General features: G+C 37.3%; 2 pseudogenes; both read left to right on the top strand.

Annotated features, from left to right (window-relative positions):
- Nucleotides 1-7,835: 7,835 nt before the first annotated feature.
- Nucleotides 7,836-7,977, top strand: LOC147826318 (U2 spliceosomal RNA; annotated as a pseudogene).
- Nucleotides 7,978-14,763: 6,786 nt separating this feature from the next.
- LOC106010199 (uncharacterized) lies at nt 14,764-16,652 on the top strand (annotated as a pseudogene).
- The last annotated feature ends 6,699 nt before the right edge of the window (nt 16,653-23,351 follow it).

Genomic DNA, 23,351 nt, shown 5'->3' with positions numbered 1-23,351 from the left:
ACTGAGTGCTCCTTAAAATGAACGTGAAGGGCCTGGGGATTTAGCTCAGTGGTTCTGCGGCCTGCCTCACACATGCAAGGTCCCGAGTTCGATCCCCAGTACCAAAAAAAAAAAAGAACATGAAAATAAAGCATAATTCTGACTCCCTCTTTCACTGGAAGTCTTCAAATATGGACTGCAGCCAACATTGAAAAGCAACACAATTTCCTTTTCCTAAACAAGCAGAAACAAAGCTAATGACCTAAAATTGTGTTTCTTCTACAGGTATTTTTTGGCTGAGTTTGAACTACACTTCATTGAGGCAAAACTTGACTGCTGAAAAGATGGCTGCAGAAACCTAAGGTTTTTTCTTTCCTTTTGGCCTGTGTTTTGTCAGATAATAGAAATGGCTTCAGTGCAAGAATAAGGCTGGTATCCCTTTATCTCTGGCATTCTTAATCATTAATATGATATTTCAGAAATACGTTAAGCCTTTTGGACCTTATGATTTATTCTGTAACAACTACCAGTATTAGATTTGCAGTGATTGTTATATATGTGAAATTTGTTCAGTTTCCTAATAAATCTTTGCAAGTGACAAAACCAGGGCCCTGTGCTATTTCCCATTAGCAAAAATGCATGTTGTCTGAGGTTTGGAGAAATTGATTTTGGGTGGCCAGGAACTTGAGATTCATACATTGCCAAAGCCAACTCTCCAATTTTCTAAATGGAGCAGAAGCTATGTGGATCTGTATGTTCAGTGGCTCATCAGTGTAATTTAGTTTTCTGATGAAGAAACAGTGAAATTTTAAATCTATATTTGTGGCCCTTGACATTCCCACTGGCTACCAGCTTAGCTGCTTGGGCTGAGAGGTCCCTGGCTGTCTGAAGCCCCACTCCATCCGGCTCCCCATGCCCACCGGCAACCAGCCCCCACCTCTCTGGCCTCCTGGCTGTGCCGCTACACAGTTGCACACTACAGAGGCACAGGGGGGCATAAAGGCCACTGTCCTGAGATGCAGAAGTGAACAACAGAGAGAGGGCCTCTCTCAGCTCCTTGATGAAAACTGAAGCCCACTGGAAAAGTGAAGAGAATCTCTGCAATAAAGGCACACCAGTCCACTGCACTTGGTAAGTTGGAGGGATCATCACCTCCCATCAGAACCTGGACTATCTTCAGGGGAAGGGCAGCTGGATCCTGCTGTAGAGCCTTGCAGAGTTCAACCCTGCCTGAGGACAGGGAGTTCAACTTGGAACTTGCAGCCAGAAATCTGTCTGAATTTCACAGGCCTTTGACAGGCTTGCTGACACTAACTGACTTATATCTGCACACTGCTGCCCACATTGTCTATTGTGACAGCAGAGACATACCCTGAAGGAGGCCCTTCATTTTTATTTTTTATTTGTTATTTTCAAAATTATTATTTTTTGCTCTTATTTTCAATTTTTATTTTTTGTTCTTTTTCTACTCTTTTCAAATTTTCATTTTTTTCTTTATTCTTTCTTTTCTCTTTTCTTTCTCTCTTCTCACTCACTCCCTTGCTGTCCCACATTGTTCTTCATCTCCTTTTTAGATCCTGTTCTGGCCCTAATTCAGATTTCTTCTTTATTTGTTTTTTCTTCTCTTTTTCCATCTCTCGCCTATGTCCTCTGGCCTCACTGCTAACCTTCCCCTATCCTTCTACCTACCTATCACACCCTCCCCAACTCCTTCTAACTCCCCATCCTGAAGGGTAAAGTTGCTATATTGAAGAGTTTATTCACCATGAACATATGTTGGGTTGGTCCTTGATTTTGATTTAATTCACACAGTTAAAGGTGATAGATTAATAACTATCACAAATTGTCATTTTCTAAGATGTACTTGATGCTATGGTATTGCTGATTATATCACTTGGGTTAAGGTGTTGTGATTGATCTAATCAGTTGTCCTTCCTGGTATAATAAAAATGAGATAGCCTCAGAGCCATTAGAGACTCAGAATCTAAAAAACAGCTATATCTGGAAGACACCTCTGAGAAGCAATCAGTCCATAAGTGCTCTAAATACAAGCAACAAAGATACTTACAATAAGCAACTTCAAAGTAAAACCCCAGGAATTACACCAAGAACAGTACCAAAAACAAAAATGAGAAGACATTTAAGCAAGTCACAAACCCAGACTTTCACCTCCCAAAAGGCAAATTCTGGGGGAAACAAGGTGGAAAAGTCTGATAATCAACCACCTGGACACCCTGAACTGATAGCACAGGAAGTAACAAAACAGATGAATGAGGCTCTAGAAAAATTCAAAGCAGAAATAATCTCCCAGATAACTACAGAGATGGTGAGCAGAGTGAAAGACATGATTAGAGGCTTTAGAACAGAAACAGATTTTTAAAAAATAGATGAGCACAGAAACATGCTGGAAGCCAGGAATGTCCAGCATAAGAAAGAAATGCAAACCATGATCGCCCAACATAAGAAAGAAATGGAATCCATGAAACAGATTCAAATAGATATCCAGGAGATTAAAAACAACATTGAGGGCCAGGGATTTAGCTCAGCAGTTTTACCACCTACTGTGCAAGTGCAAGGACCCAAGTTTGATCCCCGGTACCAAAAAATAAAATAAAATAAAATAAAAACAACATTGAAAGTATGCACAGCAGACTGAGGGAATGTGAAGATAGAATATCAGATATAGATAGAAGACAGGATTGCGGTTAAGGACCATGAAAACAGAGATTTCTTAAAAATAGTAAAGGACCACAAGAAATCAATCCAGCAGCTGCTAGATAATGCAAAAAAGAATAACATAAGACTGATATGTGTCCACGAAAAAACAGGAGAAAGTACAATTGACATAAAAAAAACTGTTCACAGAAGTAATAGTAGAAAACTCCCCAGACAGAGGTAGAGAATTGGACATACAGATAAGTAAGGCATATAGAACTCCAACTAGCCAGGATCAAAAAAAAATCAACACCTAGACATGTAATAGTCAAGATCCCAGAAACCCAACAGAAGAACAAAATCCTACAAGCAGTTGGAAAAAAGAAAAAAAATCACCTACTAAGGAAAGCCCATCAGAATCACAGCAGACTTCTCAACATAAACCCTCAAGTCAAGAAGAGCCTGAAGTATTTCAAGCCCTAAAAGAAAACAGACTATTGTATCCTGAAAAATTATCTTTCAAAATCAATGAGGAAATAAGATACTTCCACAACAAAGAACACCTGAGAAATTTCATGAACACCAAACCAGCACTACAAGCAAGTCTAAACAATATCCTAGAAAAAGACAGGGAAGTTCACAACTTCATGAGGCCCAACAGAGGGAAGCAACCAGGCAAGGTAAGAAACTAAAGGGAAAGGGAGAAAAATAAGAAATGAAAGAGCCAACAACAGTAAAACATCATGACAAGGATGAGTCAATATCTATCAATTATAACCATTAATGTTAATGGCCTCAATTCTCCAATCAAAAGAAATAGACTGGGAGAATGGATTAAGAAGCCAAATCCAAAAATATGCTTTATACAAGAAACACACCTAACTCAAAAAGAAATTCATAGACTGAAAGTAAAAGGATGGAAAATGGTTCTCCATGCCACAGGAACCCAGAAAAAAGCAAGGGCAGCAATCTTATTTGCACACAAAGTAGATTTCAAACCAAAACTAATTCAAAGATGGTCACTACATCCTTGTGAAGGAAACAATCCAAGAGGAAGAGATGACTATCATAAATATATATGCACCAAATATGAATGTTCCTAACTATACAAAATAAATATTAATGGACATGAAAAACCAAATAAGCACTAACACAATTGTACTGGAGGACCTCAATACCCCACTATCACAAATAGACAGATCATCTAGACAAAAAATTAACAACGAAATTCTATAACTGAACCAAGCTATTGAACAAATGGACTTAATAGATGTTTACAGCGTGTTCCACCCCACAAAATCAGAATACACATTCTTTTTGGCTGCACATGGGTCATTCTCCAGAATAGACCACATGCTAGCTCATAGGACATATCTAAGTAAATGTAAAAGAATTGAAATTATCCCCTGTATATTATCATACCATAGTGCAATAAAATTGGAGATCAATAACATAAGAAACCGGAAAACCCCCACAAACACATGGAAATTGAATAACACCCTCCTGAACAACCAATAGATCACACAGGAAATTAAAGAAGAAATTAGACAGTTTCTACAAGTAAATGATAATACCAGTACAACATACAGGAATTTATGGGACACAATGAAAGCATCTCTACATGGGAAATTCATAGCAGTGAATGCCCATATTAGGAAAACAGAGAGAACTCAAATAACCCAATGCAGAACCTCAAGCTCCCAGAAAAAGAAGAGCATAACAAACCCAAAGCTCATACAAAAGAGGAAATTATAAAGATCACAGCAAAAATCAATGTGATAGAGACTAAGAGAATGATACAAATCAATGAATCAAAGAGTTGGTTTTTTGAAAGAGTAAATAAAATTGATAAACCTTTAACCAACTTTATCAAAAAAAGGAAAGAAAAGGCTCAAATCCATGCAATTAAGAACAAAAAAGGTGAAGTCACAACAGAACCAGCAGAAATCCAGAGGATCATCAATACCTACTTTAAGAACCTGTACTCTAATAAAATGGAAAACGAGAAATGGACAGATTCCTAGATACATATGAATTCTCAAATTTAAATGAAGAAGATATAAAAATCCTAAACACCCCAATTACAATGAGTGAAATTGAAAATGTAATAAAAAAATTTACCTACAAAGAAAAGCCCAGGTCCTGATGGCTTCACTGCTGAATTCTACAAGACATTTAAAGAAGAACTATTGCCATTACTCTTTAAACTCATCAAGGAAATTGAAAGGCTTCCAAATTCATTCCTGGAAGCAAGTGTTACTTTGATTCCGAAACCAGGGAAAGACGTAACCCAAAAAGAGAACTACAGGCCAATCTCCCTAATGAACATAGATGCAAAAATCCTCAACAAGATACTGGCAAACAGAATACAGAGGGTCATCAAGAAGATCATACACTCTGACCAAGTCAGATTTATTCCAGGGATGCAAGGATGGTGCAACACACATAAATAAATAAAAGAATACAGTGCCGGGGATTTAGCTCAGTGGTTTCACCACCTGCTGTGCAAGCACAAGGACCCGAGTGTCCCCAGTACCAAAAATAAATAAATGTAATACATTATATTAACAGAGCCAAAGACAAAAACCATACGATCATCTCAATAGATGCAGAAAAGGCATTTGACAAAATCCAACATCCATTCATGATAAAAACCCTACAGAAAATTGGAATAGAAGGTCTTTATCTCGACCTGATTAAGGCTATCTATGAAAAACCAACAGCCAACATCATACTAAATGGTCAAAAACTGAAAACTTTCACACTAAAATCAGGAACAAGACAAGGATGCCCAGTATCACCACTCCTGTTCAATATAGTTCTGGAAACATTAGCCACAGCAATTAGAAAAGAGAAAGAAATGAAAGGATTAAAGATAGGAAAAGAAGAAGTGAAACTGTCATTATTTGCTGACGATATGACACTTTACATAGAAGACCCAAAAATCTCTGCCAGATTTCTAGACTTAATTGACAGATTCAGTAGAGTAGCTGGATATTAGGTCAACACTCAAAAAACAATAGCCTTCTTGTACACAAATAACAAACTCACTGAGAGAGAAATTAGGGAAACAATTACTTTCACAACAGCATCCAAAAAGATGAAATATCTAGGAATCAATCTAACAAAGGAAGCAAAAGACCTCTACACTGAAAACTACAGCACTCTGAAAAAAGAGACTAAGGAGGATACAAGAAAATGGAAAGATATCCCTTGCTCCTGAGTAGGAAGAACCAATATAGTGAAAATGGCCATACTTCCAAAACTACTATATAGATTCAATGCAATGCCAATTGAAATTCCAACAATATACTTCACAGAACTAGAGAAAACAATCCAAAAATTCATTTGGAACCAGAAGAGACTTAGAATAGCAAAAGCAATTCTAGGCAACAGAGACATGACAGGAGGTATCACAATCCCCAACTTGAAACTATACTACAAAGCTACTGTGATAAAAACAGCATGGTTCTGGCAAAGAAACAGACCTGAGGATCAGTGGAATAGATTAGAAGATCCAGAAACAACTCCAGACATACTCAGCCACCTCATCTTTGACAAAGAAGCCAATCACCCTCATTGGAGGAAAGATAGCCTATTTAATAAATGGTGTTGGGAAAACTGGATTTCAACCTGCCAAAGATTGAAACTAGACCCATACCTATCACCATGTACTAAACTAAGATTGAAGTGGATTAAAGATTTAAATATTAAAACAGAAACACTAAACTTGCTGGAAAATAGGTAGAACTGTTGAAGACATTGTCATAGGAAAAGACTATGAACAAAACCTCAATAGCACAGGAACTAGCACAAAGAATAAACAAGTGGGATCTCTTCTTATTAAAAAGCTTCTGCACCACAAGAGAAACCACCAACAGAGCTAAGAGACAACCTACAATGTGGGGAAAAAGTTTTAGCAGCTGTACCTCAGACAAAGGACTACTATCTAGAATATATAAAGAACTGAAAAAAATCAGACCCGCAAATTTAAAGACCCAATTCAAAAATGGGCATCTGAAATGAACAGACGTTTCTCAGACAAAGAAGTAATAGCAGCAAATAAACATATGAAAAATGTTCAACATCACTGGTCATTCAAGAGATGCAGATGAAAACAACACTGAGATTCCACCTCACTCCAGAAAGAATGGCTGCTATCAAGAAATCAACCAACAACAAATGCTGGAGTGGGTGTGGGGAGAAAGGAACCCTTCTCCATTGCTGGTGGGAGTGCAGGTTGGTGCAACCACTGTGGAAATCAGTATGGAGATACCTCAAAGAACTAGGACTAGAGGTCCCATTTGACCGACCTATTCCCCTGCTGGGTATCTTCCCCAAAGAATTAAAAGAATCATACCACAGTGATATATGTGCACCCATGTTTATAGCAGCAGCACTGTTTGTAATAGCTAAAACTTGGAAACAGCCCAATTGCCCATCAACTGGAAACTGGATAAAGAAGATGTGGTTTTTTTATAAAATGGAGTACTATTCAGCCATAAAGAATGAGAAACTAGAAACATTTATAGCTAAATGGATGCATATTGAGGCCATGCTCTTAAGTGAAATAAATAGGACACACATGTGTAAATACTGAATAGTTTCTCTAGTGTGAGAAACTAAAAGTGTAAATAAGAATTAAAATGATTAAAACGAATAATTGATAACTTGAAATAGGAAGAAAAGGTCCAAAGGGGTTGGGGAAGTGAGAGTGGAAAGGGAAAGGAAAAAAGGGAAAGGAAAAATTATGAGAAAAGAAAAAAATGGAAAGAAAGTCTATGTAAATAGGGAAGGGTTGAGGGAGTGAAGGGCACACAGGTAGAGGGAAAAAAATAAGAACCAAGATATATCATGTACAGGTACAAGCACCCAATGATAAATGTAAACATATTGTATACCTAAAATGTACCAAGAATTTAAGCAAAAAAAAAATCTGTATTTGTGTGTGTGTGTGTCTTTGGCTTACAACCATAAAATATAATTGATACATCCAAGTACATAGTATACAATAATTGTAGAATTATATTCTGGTAAAGCCCCAGATTCTAGGTACAGCCCTAGATTTTTTATAAGTGGTCTTGGATTCTATTTTAAGTCAAAAAGAGATGAAATTCCTCTGGTTACATACTTAGACCTTTTTATTTTGAGAAGGGTCTCACTTGTTGAACCAAACCCATCTTCTATTTTTTTTAAACTCAATCACTTCTTGGCCTTTTGGCTAAGATCAAGTGTATTTTTTTTAAACTCTTGAACATGAGAAATATTTAATAAATATTTAATATTTCATTCTCTGTAGCTTCTGACTTGAACAACAAGCGATGCTATTTGCAAACAACCCACATGACTGTACATTCTGGAATAGTTATGAATTGATCTATTTGATAGAAACCCTGGTAATGGGAATATTACCTCTTCTCCTCCTGCCCCTGGCTCATGAGCTTTTTGAGTATCTGACCACACTGGCAGATCTCCACACCACTGATGGACGCTGGAAACCCAATGGAGTAGTGATTCATCCCAGCAGTTCCGAGCCAGGCTGCCTCCCTAAGGGATCCCACTAAACAGCAGAAAGTCAGGACCTGGGGAGAAGCACCACAGACTGTCCCTCTGGGTCTTGGCCCATTTGAATAATTAAGAAAGTTCTCATGCCAGAGGCTCATGGCTTTCTGATGCTCCTCAGAGGCTGTCTTCTGGAGTCACAAATTAGTTCAGCCCTCTTTGCCCACAGCCTCCACCATCTGGACAGGCCAACCTCATTATCTAATGCTCTTCCTTCCTCTCCTTCCTTGGTCTACCTTCTTCCTCTCTCCTGCAACCTCTGTCTTGGATACTCCTTCCAGGACACCCCTGGGGGCTACCAGCACCTCTTCCCATCTTCTTCCTCCTGTCACTCAGAGACTTTTGTGAATTTGACCATGACGGCCTCCCATGCCCGGTGAGCACACCACTCTGTGCCTCAATTCACACTTTACACTCCACACACACTCATCCTGGAAGTCAGTCTATCTGCTTGCTTTTGGTGACTGTCCTTAGCACATCTGCATCCCTGGCTTCAGTTCCTAGAGGCAGATATGGGGCAGATTATTTCAATATATCACAAACATACGATGAAAGGGATTGAGGTAACAAGCCTGAGACTGGTGGCAAAAACACAACAACAAAAAGACACTTTAGCTGCATCTGCAGCTTAAGCAGAGAATAGGAGCCAAAGAGTGCTTCTGTGCTGTGTGTGTGCATGTGTACGTGTGTGCACCCATGTGTGCATGTGTCGCTTATCTGTGCAGGCTCCCATGTGTGATTGTGTAGTGTGTGTATGCATATGTGTGTGCATGTTTGCGTGGTGTATGCTCATTTGTGAGGGCTCACATTTGTGTGGTGGGTGAATGTTTGCACGCTGGCCTGTGAATATGTTCACATGTGTGTGAATTTAATGGAGGACAAAACAGGAGGGTACTGGATACCGAGGATGGATGGGGAGGGAACCAGCAATAGAAAGGGAGCTGAAAGACAAAACAATCACCGTTGTGCCTAGGTGTCCCCTGCAGCACTGACCACTAGCACCAGGACCAGCCTTCCATGGCACACGGGCTCCTGAGACCAGTGAAAATGTCTCTGCTGTCAGTTAGGATCAATGGGTTCAGAATGGCAGAGATTGTGGAAAATATTTCCTCTTATCTCTCCCTCTTCCACAAAGAGAGCCTGCTAGAGCCACTCAGTCTAACAATAGATCCATTTTTCCTACCAGGCACTGATTTGCAGAAAAGGCTAATGTGCAGATTAAAAATGGACACTGCTGAGTGAAGCAATTTCCACCCTATGATATTTGAAAACACTGATAACTGCCATAGTAACCTGCTCACTGCATTTCAGCTTCCTTCAGCTGTGATATTCATGGCTGTTTATTGTAGCCAAGAGGTTAAGACAGTGCTACCTTTACAAAGCCTGGCAGAAATACGGCCAGGACATTCTGTAGAAATTTAAGGCTTCTAAATTCTAAAGTTAGTTATATTGGTGTAAATTTATTTCTATTCATTTTTTGTGCTGGGAACTGAATTTAACACCTTGCACATGCTAAGCATGTGCTCTTCCACTGAGCTATACACCCTCAGCTCCAAGAATGTAAAAGGTTAACCATAAAAGCTAAATGGTAGAAACACAGATTTTCATTGTAAAAATCTTTTATTTTTTCTGTAGGCCTGAAATTTCTCAGAATAAAATGCTATAGTAAAAAAGGAATGTTGGTATAAAGAGTGATTTGCTATTCAGGACATCTAGGACATCAGATGAGGAGTCGGAGGCTTTGTGCACAGGCAAGCTCTGGAGATAAGACGCCACCAGGTGACTGGCACACATTTCCTAGGGTTCGAACCCCGGCTCTTAAAGGAACAAGCACTCACTGTGGTTGAGCAAAGTAGGGCTGGAGTCAGGGCTGCTCTGCAGCTCAGCTGTCTACATGGGGCAGCACCTCTTCAGCTCCAAGGAACTGTAATACGGAAATGCTGCCCTAGTTTTGTCTGGTAGTCTAATATTTTCAAGAAAAGGAAAAAGATCTGAATTCTGAATCATCGGTTGCACAAATATTGTTTATATTTAAATGGTGGTATAAAAATAATACAATATATCGTGTCTGACTGCATCCCTGGAATTGCCGCTGGAGTTCTGGCAAATCTCTCCCTTAAGTCTGCTGGGAGGTTTGTACCACCAGGCCACCTGAAGGGAGCTGCTCCAGTCAAGTGCCATTTACTGACAGCCTTGAGCCCCTCTCTAGGGTACCCAGTTCCTTCTCCAGTCTCCATAAAAGCCACACAGTTTTTTAAGAATTTAACATTCCATACAGAGTAATAAGTTGAATGAAATATTGCTGAGTTTCTCTTTCCCAGCACATTTGGAAATCTTTGAAATACAGAATATGACTACTGGCTAGAAAATTGTTAGAAATTATATACTGCTTTACAACTATACCAGATAGCAAATGAATTCACTGCATGTGCATTCTAAAAATTCCCAGACAATTTCAATCACAAAGCTTCATGTGTCACTACACCTACAGAGTTGTATTCCTTTTCTTGAGCAGTCCTGAAAGCACTTCAGATATCCTAAGTGAATATTGGGGAGTTCACATCCCAGAAGGATTGAGTGTCATCTTCTTTTGTTTAAAGTATGTTGACATCCACATGTGACTGACAGGTGCCTTTTTAAAAAATTCTGCAAGGAAAAAACATGGACGGAAGCTCATAGTAACAATACAAACATAAGACAGCAAAAACACAAAATGACAGCACTCACACATCTTCAGTTTGTTCAAGTTTGTGCTAACCACACCATCAGTCCCTACAAGATGTGTTAAAAATAAGTAAGAGATGGTGCCTGGGATTTAGCTCAGTGGTTTCGCCGCCTGCTGCGCAAGCACAAGAACCTAAGTTCAATCCCCAGTACCAAAAAAAAAAGTAAGAGAATAGCACCTTTCGTAAACTCGTCTGTAAGGAGAAAACCTGAAAACCAGATGTTGGGGACATTGTGGAAATAATTCCATTGCCAAAGACAATATGTGGACTGTGACAGGTGGTAGCCACAAAGGGAGGGCCAGGGACCAGAAGGAAATTTATTGTGACGAGAGAAGAGGTACAATTAGAGCTTTGTGATCAGAGTACAGTAACCATCCTGAGAAGTATGAAGGGTCTTGGAAGCAGAAAGCATCCACCCTTTCTCTGTTTTCTGGTGGGCTAGTAGAGGGAAGCGCGCCACAGAAACAACCAACACCAAGACTCCACTAAGATGATTTATAATCCCTGAGCATATTCCAGATACATACAGATTTCAATCACTTCAGAGTCTGATATTTTAAATTTGTCTTAACTTCAATTTTACATTTTAAAAATATACATTCCATTCTTGAGAAAATAACAATGCAACACAATTATGCAACGTTTCATAAAGACAAAGGTTCCTGAAATGTAGTTTTGTCTCTGTAAAGATGATCATTATGTTATTGTGACCCTACTTTTTCTAATAAAATATTTTCACTTAAACACAACAGCAACAATAACAACCACCCAAAACTCCACAATGCATCACTTATTTAAAACACTGTCATCCACATGACTATATACTATGAAAACATAATTTTCAAATCTGTTTTAAAATCTCCCAAATCAAGAATTTTGGTAAACTTGAGTTCATTTATTATTAAAAGTATTAAAATGGTACAATTTCCAATCACTTTGTAGGAAGAATACTTTGACATCAGGGATGATAAGAGATGACAATTGTTTTTCTTTGCTGCCTTGAGGAGTAGTTTCTGCAGCTTTCAAGAGAATCCCCAAGATCTAAGGATGGTCTCCTCAACTGAGCATGAATCAGTGAGTGTATGGGAGGAAAAAAATGACTGGAAAGGGTGAGTGGAACTGTTACCCAAAGATCTCATAGGGTCAGGAATAATACTTGTTCCCTTTAAACAAGACTGGGGCACCAGGTAGAGTATTAGAAAACTTTTCCTCAGTAGTATAAGACGATTAGATGGACTAAGCATTATTCTGGTCCCACCAGGAAATGGCACATGCCTGAAACCACATCATTCCAGAGGCTGAGGCAGAAGAATTACCATGAGTTCAAGGCCAGTCTGAACTACTTAGCGAGATCCTGTCTAAAAACAAAAATAAAAAACAAACAAGCATTATTCTGGTCCTACCTAACAAGTCTTAAAAAGCAAAGCCTCAAAACAACAAACTATTTCAAAATGTACAAGACAGAACAGAGATCAAGAATAGTTGCAGGAATATAAAAATATCTGGTGCATAAAAAAATAAAATTCACTGTCTGGCATTATCAGATTCCCAGGTATGCAAGAAGGAAAATATGACTAGTAATAAGAAGAAAAAGCAATTCATCAAAACTGACTCAGAATTGACACCACTGCTAGACTTTGCAGAGAAAGTCATTAAATAGCTGTTACAGCTGCATTCCATACAAACACACACACACACACACACACACACACAGAGAGAGAACTTTCCCAAATTATATATTTCACTGTTTCAAACATCTTAATATAATGTATATGTTAATTTCTTTCATATACACTACCAGTTTATCTTAGATCATTGAAAAGAAAGTTTTGTGTTATTACTTTTTGTAAGAATTTTTTCAGTTTATGTCTTGTACTCTAACTACTTTAAAGATAACAATACACAATGTACTATTATTATTCTCTTATTTTATTCTCTTGTTATGAAATTGTTTTATTTTTTCATAAAAAAAGAATAAAAGCTGAATTTGTCAAAAAAAATCCAAATAAAAAAAGATAAAAGAAAGCTTGAATATGGTGAATAGAGGCACAGAAGATACAGGAGAGACAAAAACTGAACTACTGGAGGTGAAAACTGCAGTGTCTCATTTGAAAAATATATTACATGGGTTTAGCTGGTTAACCACAATGAAGTATCATTTTACCTCACTTGGAATACCTATTAACAAAATAACAAAAGATAACGAGTGCTAGTAAGAATGTGGACAAAAGAGAAGGCTTGCACACTATTGGTGGAAATGTAAATAAGCACAGCCACTTTGGAAAACAGTATGGTAGTTCCTCAAAAAATTCAAACTACCACACAATCTGACAATGTCATGATTGGGTATATATCCAAAAAAAAAAAAATGACATAAGTATGTCCAAGAGACATGTGCATTTCGATATTTCTTGTGGCTACTCATAACAGCCAATAAATGAAATCAACTGATGAACAAATAAAGAAAATGTGGTATATATAATGGAATATTATTCAGAAATAAAAACGATGGAATCCTGTCATTTGCAACAACATGGATGGAACTGGAGGACATCATGTTAAGTGAAATCAAGATATGTACAGAAAAGGGCCAGGGATTTAGCTCAGTGGAACCACGCCTGCCTCAGAAGCACAAGGTCCTGACTTGGATCCCTGGTATCAAAAGAAAAAAAAAAGATAGGTACAGAAAGACAAATATTATGTGATTTCATTCATCTGTAGAATCTGAAAAAGTTGGTCTCAGAGACATGGAGTGGAGGAAAGTAGTTATTCAAAGCTGGGGAACAGGAGAGCAGAAGGAAGGATGGGGAAAGGCTGGTCAGTGGTGAAAGGAAGGAAGGAAGGAAGGAAGGAAGGAAGGAAGGAAGAAAGAAAGAAAGAAAGAAAGAAAGAAAGAAAGAAAGAAAGAAAGAAAGAAAGAAAGAAAGAAAGAAAGAAAGAAAGAAGGAAAGAAAGAGAGAGAGAGAGAAGGAAGGAAGGCAGGCAGGCAGGCAAGAGAGAAAGAATGATGATGGTGATGGTAATAATAATAATAGTAATTTCAGGTATTTTATTGCTCAGTAGAGTGACTGTAGATAATGATTATGTACTGCATATTTCCAAAAAGCTGGGAAAAAATGATTTCAGGTGTTTTTAATCACAAAGAAATGACAAATTTTTGAGGAGACAGGTATACTTACCCTGATTTAAACTCTACATAATGTTATATGTAACACCACATGGTATTTCATGAATATGTACATCTTTATATGTCAATTAAAAATAGAATAAAAACATTACAGAAAAAATGAGGAAACTTGAAGATAGTAATAGAAATTATGCCAATGAAACTCAAGGAGAAATAAAGACTAAAAAAATCAGTTCATCATGAAAAATAAACAGCAATAAATGAACAAATAAACAAATAATTGGGGTCATCAGTAAAGAAAAAGACAAGGAACAGAAAAACTATTTTTAAAAATAATGTCCCCAGGGCCAGGGATTTAGCTCAGTGGTTCCGCTGCCTGCCTCACAAGTGCAAGGTCCTGAGTTTGATCCCTGGTACCAAAAAAAAAACAATAATGCCCCCAAACATTCCAAATTTGGTAATCAGATCAAAGAAAGTCAATGAATCGACAGAATTCACCTTGGCCACCTGTGGATCTTGCTGGGTTCACAAGGGAACCAAGTCCTGCTCCCTAGAGCAAGAACATTCAAGTGACGTTTCCTAGATGTGTATATCATCATTTCTTGGGATACCCTTGACCAAAGATGCAGATTTCTAAGTAAAAATTTAAGGCAGATCCAGAAGATACTAAAGACAAAACATCTCAGTTATTGAATGTTCCTGAAGTAGAGAAAAATGACAAAAGCCCAGGAGTCACTATCACTGGAGGATGTGGCTGAGGTTCACCTGGAAGGAGTGGCAGCTCCTGGGCCCTGCTCAGAAGGACCTGTACTGGGACGTGATGCTGGAGAACTACAGCAGCCTGGTGTCAGTGGGTGAGGACAGCTGCCCCGTGTCACTCGGAGGGTGCCCCATCAATGGCCTTTTCTTTCTTAGCTTCTGGAAGCTTTGTGTTTCAAGCCAGCAGGCCAGATATCCTCTCCATGTTGGAACAAGGAGAGCCACTGTGGACATTAGAAAATGAAATCTATAATCAAGCCCATCCAGAAATTGAGAAAACTGATGATCATCTCCAGCAGCAATTGCAAAATCAAAAAAGGCCAAAGAGGGTGGAACAATGTTATGAACAGAATGCACCTGGAAATGTTCAGAGGTGCAAATATCATTTTCCTTTAAGGCCAAATCATGACGTTTGATTTACATGGAAAAATTTTGAGACCATATTTAGGTTTATCCAACCAGAGCAGAAGATATACCATAAAAGAGCTTGCTGAGTTAAATGCAGATAGGAGATCCTTTCTCTGTGATACTCATGAGCAAACTCATACTAAAGTTAAATCTCATGAAAGTAGAAAACCTACCAGCACCGAGTCACAATTCCTTAAAGACCAACAAACACACAAAATAGAGAAAGCCCATGAATGTGCTAAATGTGGGGAAGCTTTCCTCGAGAAGTCTCAGCTCACTCAACATAAGAAAATTCATTTAGGAAAGAAACCCCATGAATGTATTACCTGTGGGAAAACCTTCTACAAGAAGTTCAACCTCACTAAACATCAGAGTGTACACAAGAGAGAGAAACCCCATGAATGTGGTAAATGTGGGAAAGCCTTTTTCAGGAAATCTCCGCTTACTCAGCATCAGAAAATAGATACAGGAAATAAGCCCCATGTGTGCCCCGAATGTGGGAAAAGTTTTGCCAGGAAATCACCGCTCATTGTGCATATGCGAATTCATACAGGAGAGAAACCTTATTTATGTAGTGAATGTGGAAAACAGTTCATTCAGAAGGCAATCTTTTTTGTGGGGAGGGGTGGGTACCAGGGATCAAACTGGGGTCTTTGCGCTTGGGAGGCAGACGGCAGAACCACTGAGCTAAATCCCTGGCCCCAGAAGGGCAATCTTTATGATACATCAACGAATTCACATGGAAGAGAAACCCTACAGATGTGCTGACTGTGGTAAAGCCTTCACCCAGAAGATCAGCCTCACAGCATATCAGAGATAGCACACAGGAAAGATGCCCTTTGTATGTACTGAGTGTGGACAGTCCTGTTCACAGAAGTCAGTTCTCATTAGACACCAGAGAATTCACTCTGGAAATTCTATAAATGCAGTGACTGTGGGAAAGCCTTCATTACAAAGGCAAAGCTCATTACCCATCATAGAACTCATACAGGAGAGAAACCCTATGGATATGATGAGTCTAAGAAAGCCTACTCCTACATATCTTGCCTTCTTAAACAAAGAGAACACACAACAGGGAGAAATGCAGTGATTCAATGAAGGTAGAAAATTCTACAGCGAGTCACACCTTATCAGACAGTAGTACACTCCTGCAAAGGAGAAACCCTGTTGATATAACTGTCAAATACCTCCCGAGACCCCTGATACATCAAACATCAGTGGGCTCCTAGCAAATAGGAGTGTGGTCCCTGTGGGACAGCCAATGGCCAGATGTCCACCCTCAGGAGAAAATAGAGGATTTGGACCAGAGAGAAACCTGATGAAAGTAGTGAATGTGGTTGTGCCTCCAGTCATTAATTATGTATTATTTTATGTCACAAACATGTAGGGGAAAAAAAAACACCCGTATATTCAATGTTGAAAAGCCTTACTGAATATTTGCTTAAGTGTCACCTTTGAAATCCTATGAATAGAGAAACTAGGAAAGCCTCTTCTGAAATAATGGACCTTACTGTGAATAATCACCATGGACTATCACAGAGCATGTAATGATGTAATGATTGTGAGGAAACCTTTGCCCTCATGAGGTGGTGTTACATACTGGTGAGAAACTGGGAAGGTAGTACCTGGCAGGGCCTAAAGTGGTATCTTCTGCCTTTCTCATTAGCAGATAAAATCATACAGAAAAAACAGTGAACACACTAACTGTGGAGTGCCCTTAGTAAAACTGTAACAGTAATTTTGAAGCAAAAAAGTCCTGTGAAAGGAAGAATGTTTAAGCTTTCGGTTCATTTCCAACCTCATACTGGACAGGATTCCTTGAAACATATCCCTATATACTATGTTAGTGATTCCGTAATTAAAAGAGCCTCAGGGACAGGGAGTACAGCTCTAATACAGCACTTGCCCTTGCCCACTATGCTCAAAGCCCTGTATTTGATCCCCAGAACTGGAAAAATAAATAAGCCTCTGCTTCACATCAAAAAAGAAAAAGAAAAAAGAAAGTCAATGAATCCCAAACACAAGAAAGATAAAGAAAAAAACTAAATCAAGCTCTACCACAATTAAACTGTTCAAAACAAGTACAAAGAAAAATATTAAAAGCAACCAAAAAAAACACATTTTCCACACAGAGGAACAAAAATAAAAGTGACAGCCAATTTATTGTTTGGAACATTGCAAATAGGAAGAAAGCAGAGGGCTGGGAATGTAGCTTAGTAGTAGAGCACCTGCCACGTCTGTATGAAGCACTGGGTTCCAACCCCAGCACCAGAGAGAGACAGAGAGACAGAAAGACAGAGAGACAGAGACAGAGAGAGAAGGGAGAGAGACAGAAAGGGAGAAGGAAAACAGAGAGAGAGACAGAAAGAGAGAGGGGGAGACACAAAGAGAGACAGAGAAACAGAGAGAGAACAGATCTACAGTAAAAACATCTTTGAAAATAAAGGTGAAACATTTTTTCAGATATACAAAATATATTTTTAAAACTCCAAGAAAAATTACACTACAAAAAAATTTTAAATACAGTTTTACAGGAAAAAAGTGAATGATACTTGATGAAAATATGGAGCAACATAAAAGAAGAAAGATCAATGGGATGGTTGCTATGGGTGTAAATACATGATTTGCTTTGCTTATAAATTCCTTTAAGAGGTTATTTAAACCCAAAAAACAGTGCAGTGGAAGATTTGAATCACATATAAAAGTACAAGTAGGCTCATAAATTTAAGTTACACACTATAAATCCTAAATCAAACTAAAACAATAAATCAAGGAATTATCTAGAAAAACAACCAGTTTCATAACAATACTTAAGCATCCATGAAAAGGTAGAAAAACAGAAAAGAGAGATGACAAACACATGGAACAAATATAAAACAAAAAGTAAACAATTTAAACATAACCATGTGAACAATTTCATTACCTGTAAATGGTCTCACTGGTGTAGAAAAAGATTTTATGAACAAAACCTCAGTTGCCCGTGAACTAGCACAATCAACAACTGGGATCTCTTCTTATTAAAAAGCTTCTGCACAGCAAAAGAAACCACCAACAGTGTGAAGAGACAACCCACAATGTGGGAAAAAATCTTCACCTGTTGTTCCTCAGACAAAGGTCTACTATCTCGAATCTATACAGAACTTTAAAAAATCAGACCTCCCAAATTTAAAGACCCAATCCCAAAATGGGCATCTGAAATGAACAGACATTTCTCAGACAAAGAAGTAGAAATAGCAAGTAAACATATGAAAAAATGTTCAACATCACTGGTCATTCGTGAGATGCAAATGAAAACAACGCTGAGATTCCACCTCACTCTAGAAAGAATGGTTACTATCATGAAATCAACCAATAACAAATGCTGGTGGGGCTGTGGGCAAAGAAGAACCCTGCTCCACTGCTGGTGGGAGTGTAGACTGGTGCAACCACTATGGAAATCAGTATGGAGATACCTCAATGAACTGGGACTGAAGTGCCATTTGACCCAGCTATTCCCCTACTGGGTATCTTCCCCAAAGAATTAAAAGAATCATACCGCAGTGATGTATGTGCACCCATGTTCATAGCAGCACAATTTGTAATAGTTAAAACTTGGAAGCAGCCCAATTGCCCATCAACTGGAGACTGGATAAAGAAAATGTGGTTTTTTATAAAATGGATTACTAGTCAGTCATAAAAAATGAGAAATTAGACATTTATAGCTAAATGGATGCACATTGAGGCGTTAAGTGAAATAGGACACACATGTATAAATACTGCAAAGTTTCTCTAGTGTGAGAAACTGAAAGTGTAAATAAGGAATAAAAGGTATAATAGATAATGTGAAATAGGAAGAAAAGGAGCAAAGGGGAAGGGTAAGTGGGAGGGGTAGGGGAAAGGAAAGAAAGGAATGGAATTAATATGAGAAAATGAAAAAATGGAATCCAAGTCTTTGTAAATAGGGAGAGATGGAGGGGTTGAAGGGAGGGCAGGGGAATGGGGAAATATAAGAACCAAGAGAGATTATGTAAAGGTGCAAATTTCCAAAGATGAATGTCATTATATTGTATACCTAAAATGTACCAATAAAATAGTATTTTTAAAAATGTAAATGGTCTCAACACTGCAGTTAAAAGGCAAAAAAAAATCATTGGATAGTATTATTAATATATGGATATTACATGATGGATGTTGTATATTATTAATATTACGTTTAAGTTAACTTAACCATAGCCTGATTATTAAAAATGCACTTTCTCCACACAGATACAAACAGGATAAAATTATGATAAAAAGTATCATGCAAATATTATTCAAAAGCAAGCTAGAATCACCCTATTAATGTCAAATGCAGTATATTTCAGAAGAATATTCCTAAAGAAAAGAAGTTCATGTCACAGTAATAAAAAATCAATTGATCAGGAGGATACAACAATCCTAAATATTTATGCACCTAATAACAAGGCTTCAAAATATAAGAAGTTAAAACTGATAAAACTCTAAAGAGAAATCAACAAATTCACAATTATATTTCCTTTCCTCAGTATCCAACAGAGCAACTGAACAAAAGATATGGAAAGACACACAAAACTTGAACTCCACTATTAACCAGCTTATTGATATTTACATAATACTCCAAATGACAGAAGCAGAATACACATTCTTTCCAGTGCACACAGAACATTTAACAAGAGAGACTATATGATGGGCTGCCAAGGAAGATTTCATAAATCTAAAAAGATTCAAAGAATACAACGTATGACCTCTAGTTACTCTAATAAATTAGAAACTAACAAGAAAGATGTTTGGAAAATTCCACATATTTGGAAACTAAATAACACACTTCTAAAAAGTCAGAGAAATACCAAAAGTTTAAAAAAAGTATTCTGAAATGGATGAAAAAGATGTATCAAAATTTATAAGATGCTCTTAAAGTAGTACTTAGAAAAACTTATACCATGAAATGCCTTACACAGAAAAGAGGACAGAGGTTAGATCAAAGACCTTATCTTCTATCTTAAGACCATGGGGGTAAAAAACAGAAAAAAGTGAACCCCAAATTAATAAGAAATCATGCAGGACACAAAATATGAAAAATATATAAAAGTCAATGAACCAATGATTCATAATCTTTTAAGAGTATCAATAAAATATATAGGCCCAGCCAGATTCACCAGGAAGGGGAAAATCCGACTTTTTTGGAGGATTTATACATGCATTATCTTGATTGTGATGACAAGTTTATGAGTAAATATATATTTCAAAACTCATCAAGTTTTACACTTTAAATGTTCATTGTGTTGTATGTCAATTACACTACAATAAAGCTCTTTGTTTTAGCAAAGAAAAAATGAAATCAGCTCCATCTAACAAAACTGGTTAGGGAATATATACAATTAATTTTAGCACGGAGAAAAAAAAATTAAAGCTTACAGAACATTTTACATTATTTATTAAAAATAAGCTCAGAAAATAGAAGACACTTGTAATGCATATGCATTGTACAAAATATTTTAAGCAAATATTCCAGAACTTATACACCTATCCAAATACATGCTATTTTCTCAAAACACAGGCTTTGAAAATAAAATTATTCTAACATGTGGCCACTGCTCAACACTTTTTGGACTGTCTCCTGGGCTTGAAATTATCTTCAGTCTCAGTTTATGAGCAACATAAGAAAACTACTTTTATTGTTTTATGATCACACCTGGTAAATGAAATCCTTATTACATTTCCTATTTGAAAGCTAGAATCTCTATAATGTATTTGAAAACAGCCCAATTTTGACACAGTATAGCATGCTGCCTTTTTACAATTTCCTTAGTGACCATTTTTTCAAGAACATTTTCTTGGAACAAAATTGGCTTCGTGTTTTCTACTATGGAATGTTCACACCAACTGAAAATCCAACATTTTAGAGTAATAAAGCTACATACCATTAAGTAAAAAAAAATAGCCAGTATCTGAAGTGAATAAAATATGGTTATGCAGTAAGGTTAAAATTGATGCTGTCAAAAAGTATTATTATATAATCCCCCATTATCAGCATTCACCAACCATTTTAAAATAGCATACACTATAATTTTATTACTTTTAATTATATATGTATTAGAGGAATATTACAAAGATATTTAAGTTATGAAATAAGAAAAGTGAAAAACCAAGACTTGGTTCCACCATTCAAATAATGAAACACTGCCAATTCTGAGCTCTTCCCTGATTCCCTCTTCTGCCTCCCTAGCTCAGCCTCCACCTTTGGCCCAGAAAACGTTAGGCTGAATTTTATATTTTCATTTCAATGTCCCCAAATATGATGATGACGATGATGACGACGATGATGACGACGATGATGATGATGATGATGATGATGGGTAGTAGAAAGAAGGGGTGGTTTTACTTGTTTTGTGGCTTATAAAAGTGGTGTTTCATATTGTGTGCATTCTTCAGTGGCTTATTTTTTCATTCAACTATATGTTCCTAAGTTGAAAGCTTGCATGTAGCTGTGTATAATTCCTTTTTTAAGCTATGCAATATGTCACTGTTTAGATGTATGTTTACCTGTCCCATCAATGTGTACACCTAGTAACTCCTGGAGCAAGAAAGTATGCACAGACTTACAGGATGTTTTCTAGTTATTATTTAATACCCACAACAAACAATATATAAAATTTCAGTAGTTTATATCCTTGACAGAATTTCCTCCCTATCCAATGACTATGAAATGGTTATTCCATTTTGACCTTAATTTTTGTATGTATCTTGCTTATTGGCCATTCATATTTTTTTCTGCTATGTGACACATTTATTTTTATCTGCTGCCCAACATTCAACTTTCCTATAGACATGTCAAATTTTTGTTGTTTTTGAGACAGGATCCCACTATGTAGTTCAGGTTGGCCTTGAACTCAACAATCTATCCCAGTCGATCCTCAAATTCACAGTGATCCTCCAGCCTCAGCCTCCTGAGTGCTGGGACTACAGGTGTGCCACCACACGGGGCTCCATTTTTGTTTTAGCTGGGCTTTCAATGGATTGGATGATCCCTGCCTACTACTGGTGAGGGCAGATTCTGCTTCTTTACTCAGCCTACCCATTCAAGTGTTGATCTCTTTACAGGGTTAGGGATGTAGCTCAGTTGTAGAGCATTTGCCTGGCTTGCCTGAGGCCCTGGATTGAAAAAGACAGACAAAAAACAAACCAGTGTTAATCTCTTAGAGAAACACCTGAAGACACAACCTGAAACAATATTTTACCTGCTGTCTGGGCATCCCTTAGCTAAACTGACATTTAAAATTAACCATCACACTCATTATCCTCCCACTAATCTGTGATTATGAGCTGAAACTTTCAAATTTTCATACATATATGGGTTTATTTTTATCTGTTCTACTGCATCAATTTTTCTCTTTCCCACACTTTTATAATTATACCTTACTAAGCTGAAGGTAAATTTTTTCTTTCCTTCTCCTTTCCCTCTTTTCTCGTTGAACATCTTGCTAACTCTAGCTTTGTTTTCAAATAGATTTAAGAATCAAATTGTCAAATTCTGAAGAAAAAAAAAAAAGCAATTTGAATTGAAATTGCATGGAATCTATTTGTCAAAATGGAAAGTACTGACATCTTTACAATACTGACTTCCTACAATTCCAAACCTTTTTTTAAGTGAGAGCCAGCTCCTCTTCACCACATTTCCCATGTCCTTACTATAACTAGTTTTAATCTTTCCAACGTGTATACCCTCGGAATTTTATTATACATACTTAGCAACTTCCCCAAAGTTGTCCCTGTGAACTTCAGCAAGTTTTCACTATTTTAATATTCCAGTCAAATAAAAGAAATTTAAATCACTAACTCTAATCAGACATTAACTTTTCATAAATGGTTATTGGCATATTTTCAAATTTAAAACCATTTTTTTATAACCTGCTCTCCTTCTTAAAGTATTTCTTTAAGAAGTTCCAATAGGAAAGGTGTATGTGTGAAAACTATTACTATTTCCAAAATATCTCTACATTCTTGAAAGGTAGTTTTTAAGCATACAATTCTAATAATTTTCTATTAGCATTCTGTAGCATTTCATGTTATTTGCACTCAGGATGAAAAACATGGTCACTGGTAACTTCTGGGCTCTGCAACTTATTGGAGGGAGACTG

The sequence above is a fragment of the Heterocephalus glaber genome, unplaced genomic scaffold (genome assembly GCF_053883595.1).
Source record: "Heterocephalus glaber isolate CG9 unplaced genomic scaffold, H.glaber_assembly_v1.0 deba00001472, whole genome shotgun sequence".
Taxonomy (NCBI): domain Eukaryota; kingdom Metazoa; phylum Chordata; class Mammalia; order Rodentia; family Bathyergidae; genus Heterocephalus; species Heterocephalus glaber.
This window is presented reverse-complemented; position numbering and strand designations above follow the sequence as displayed.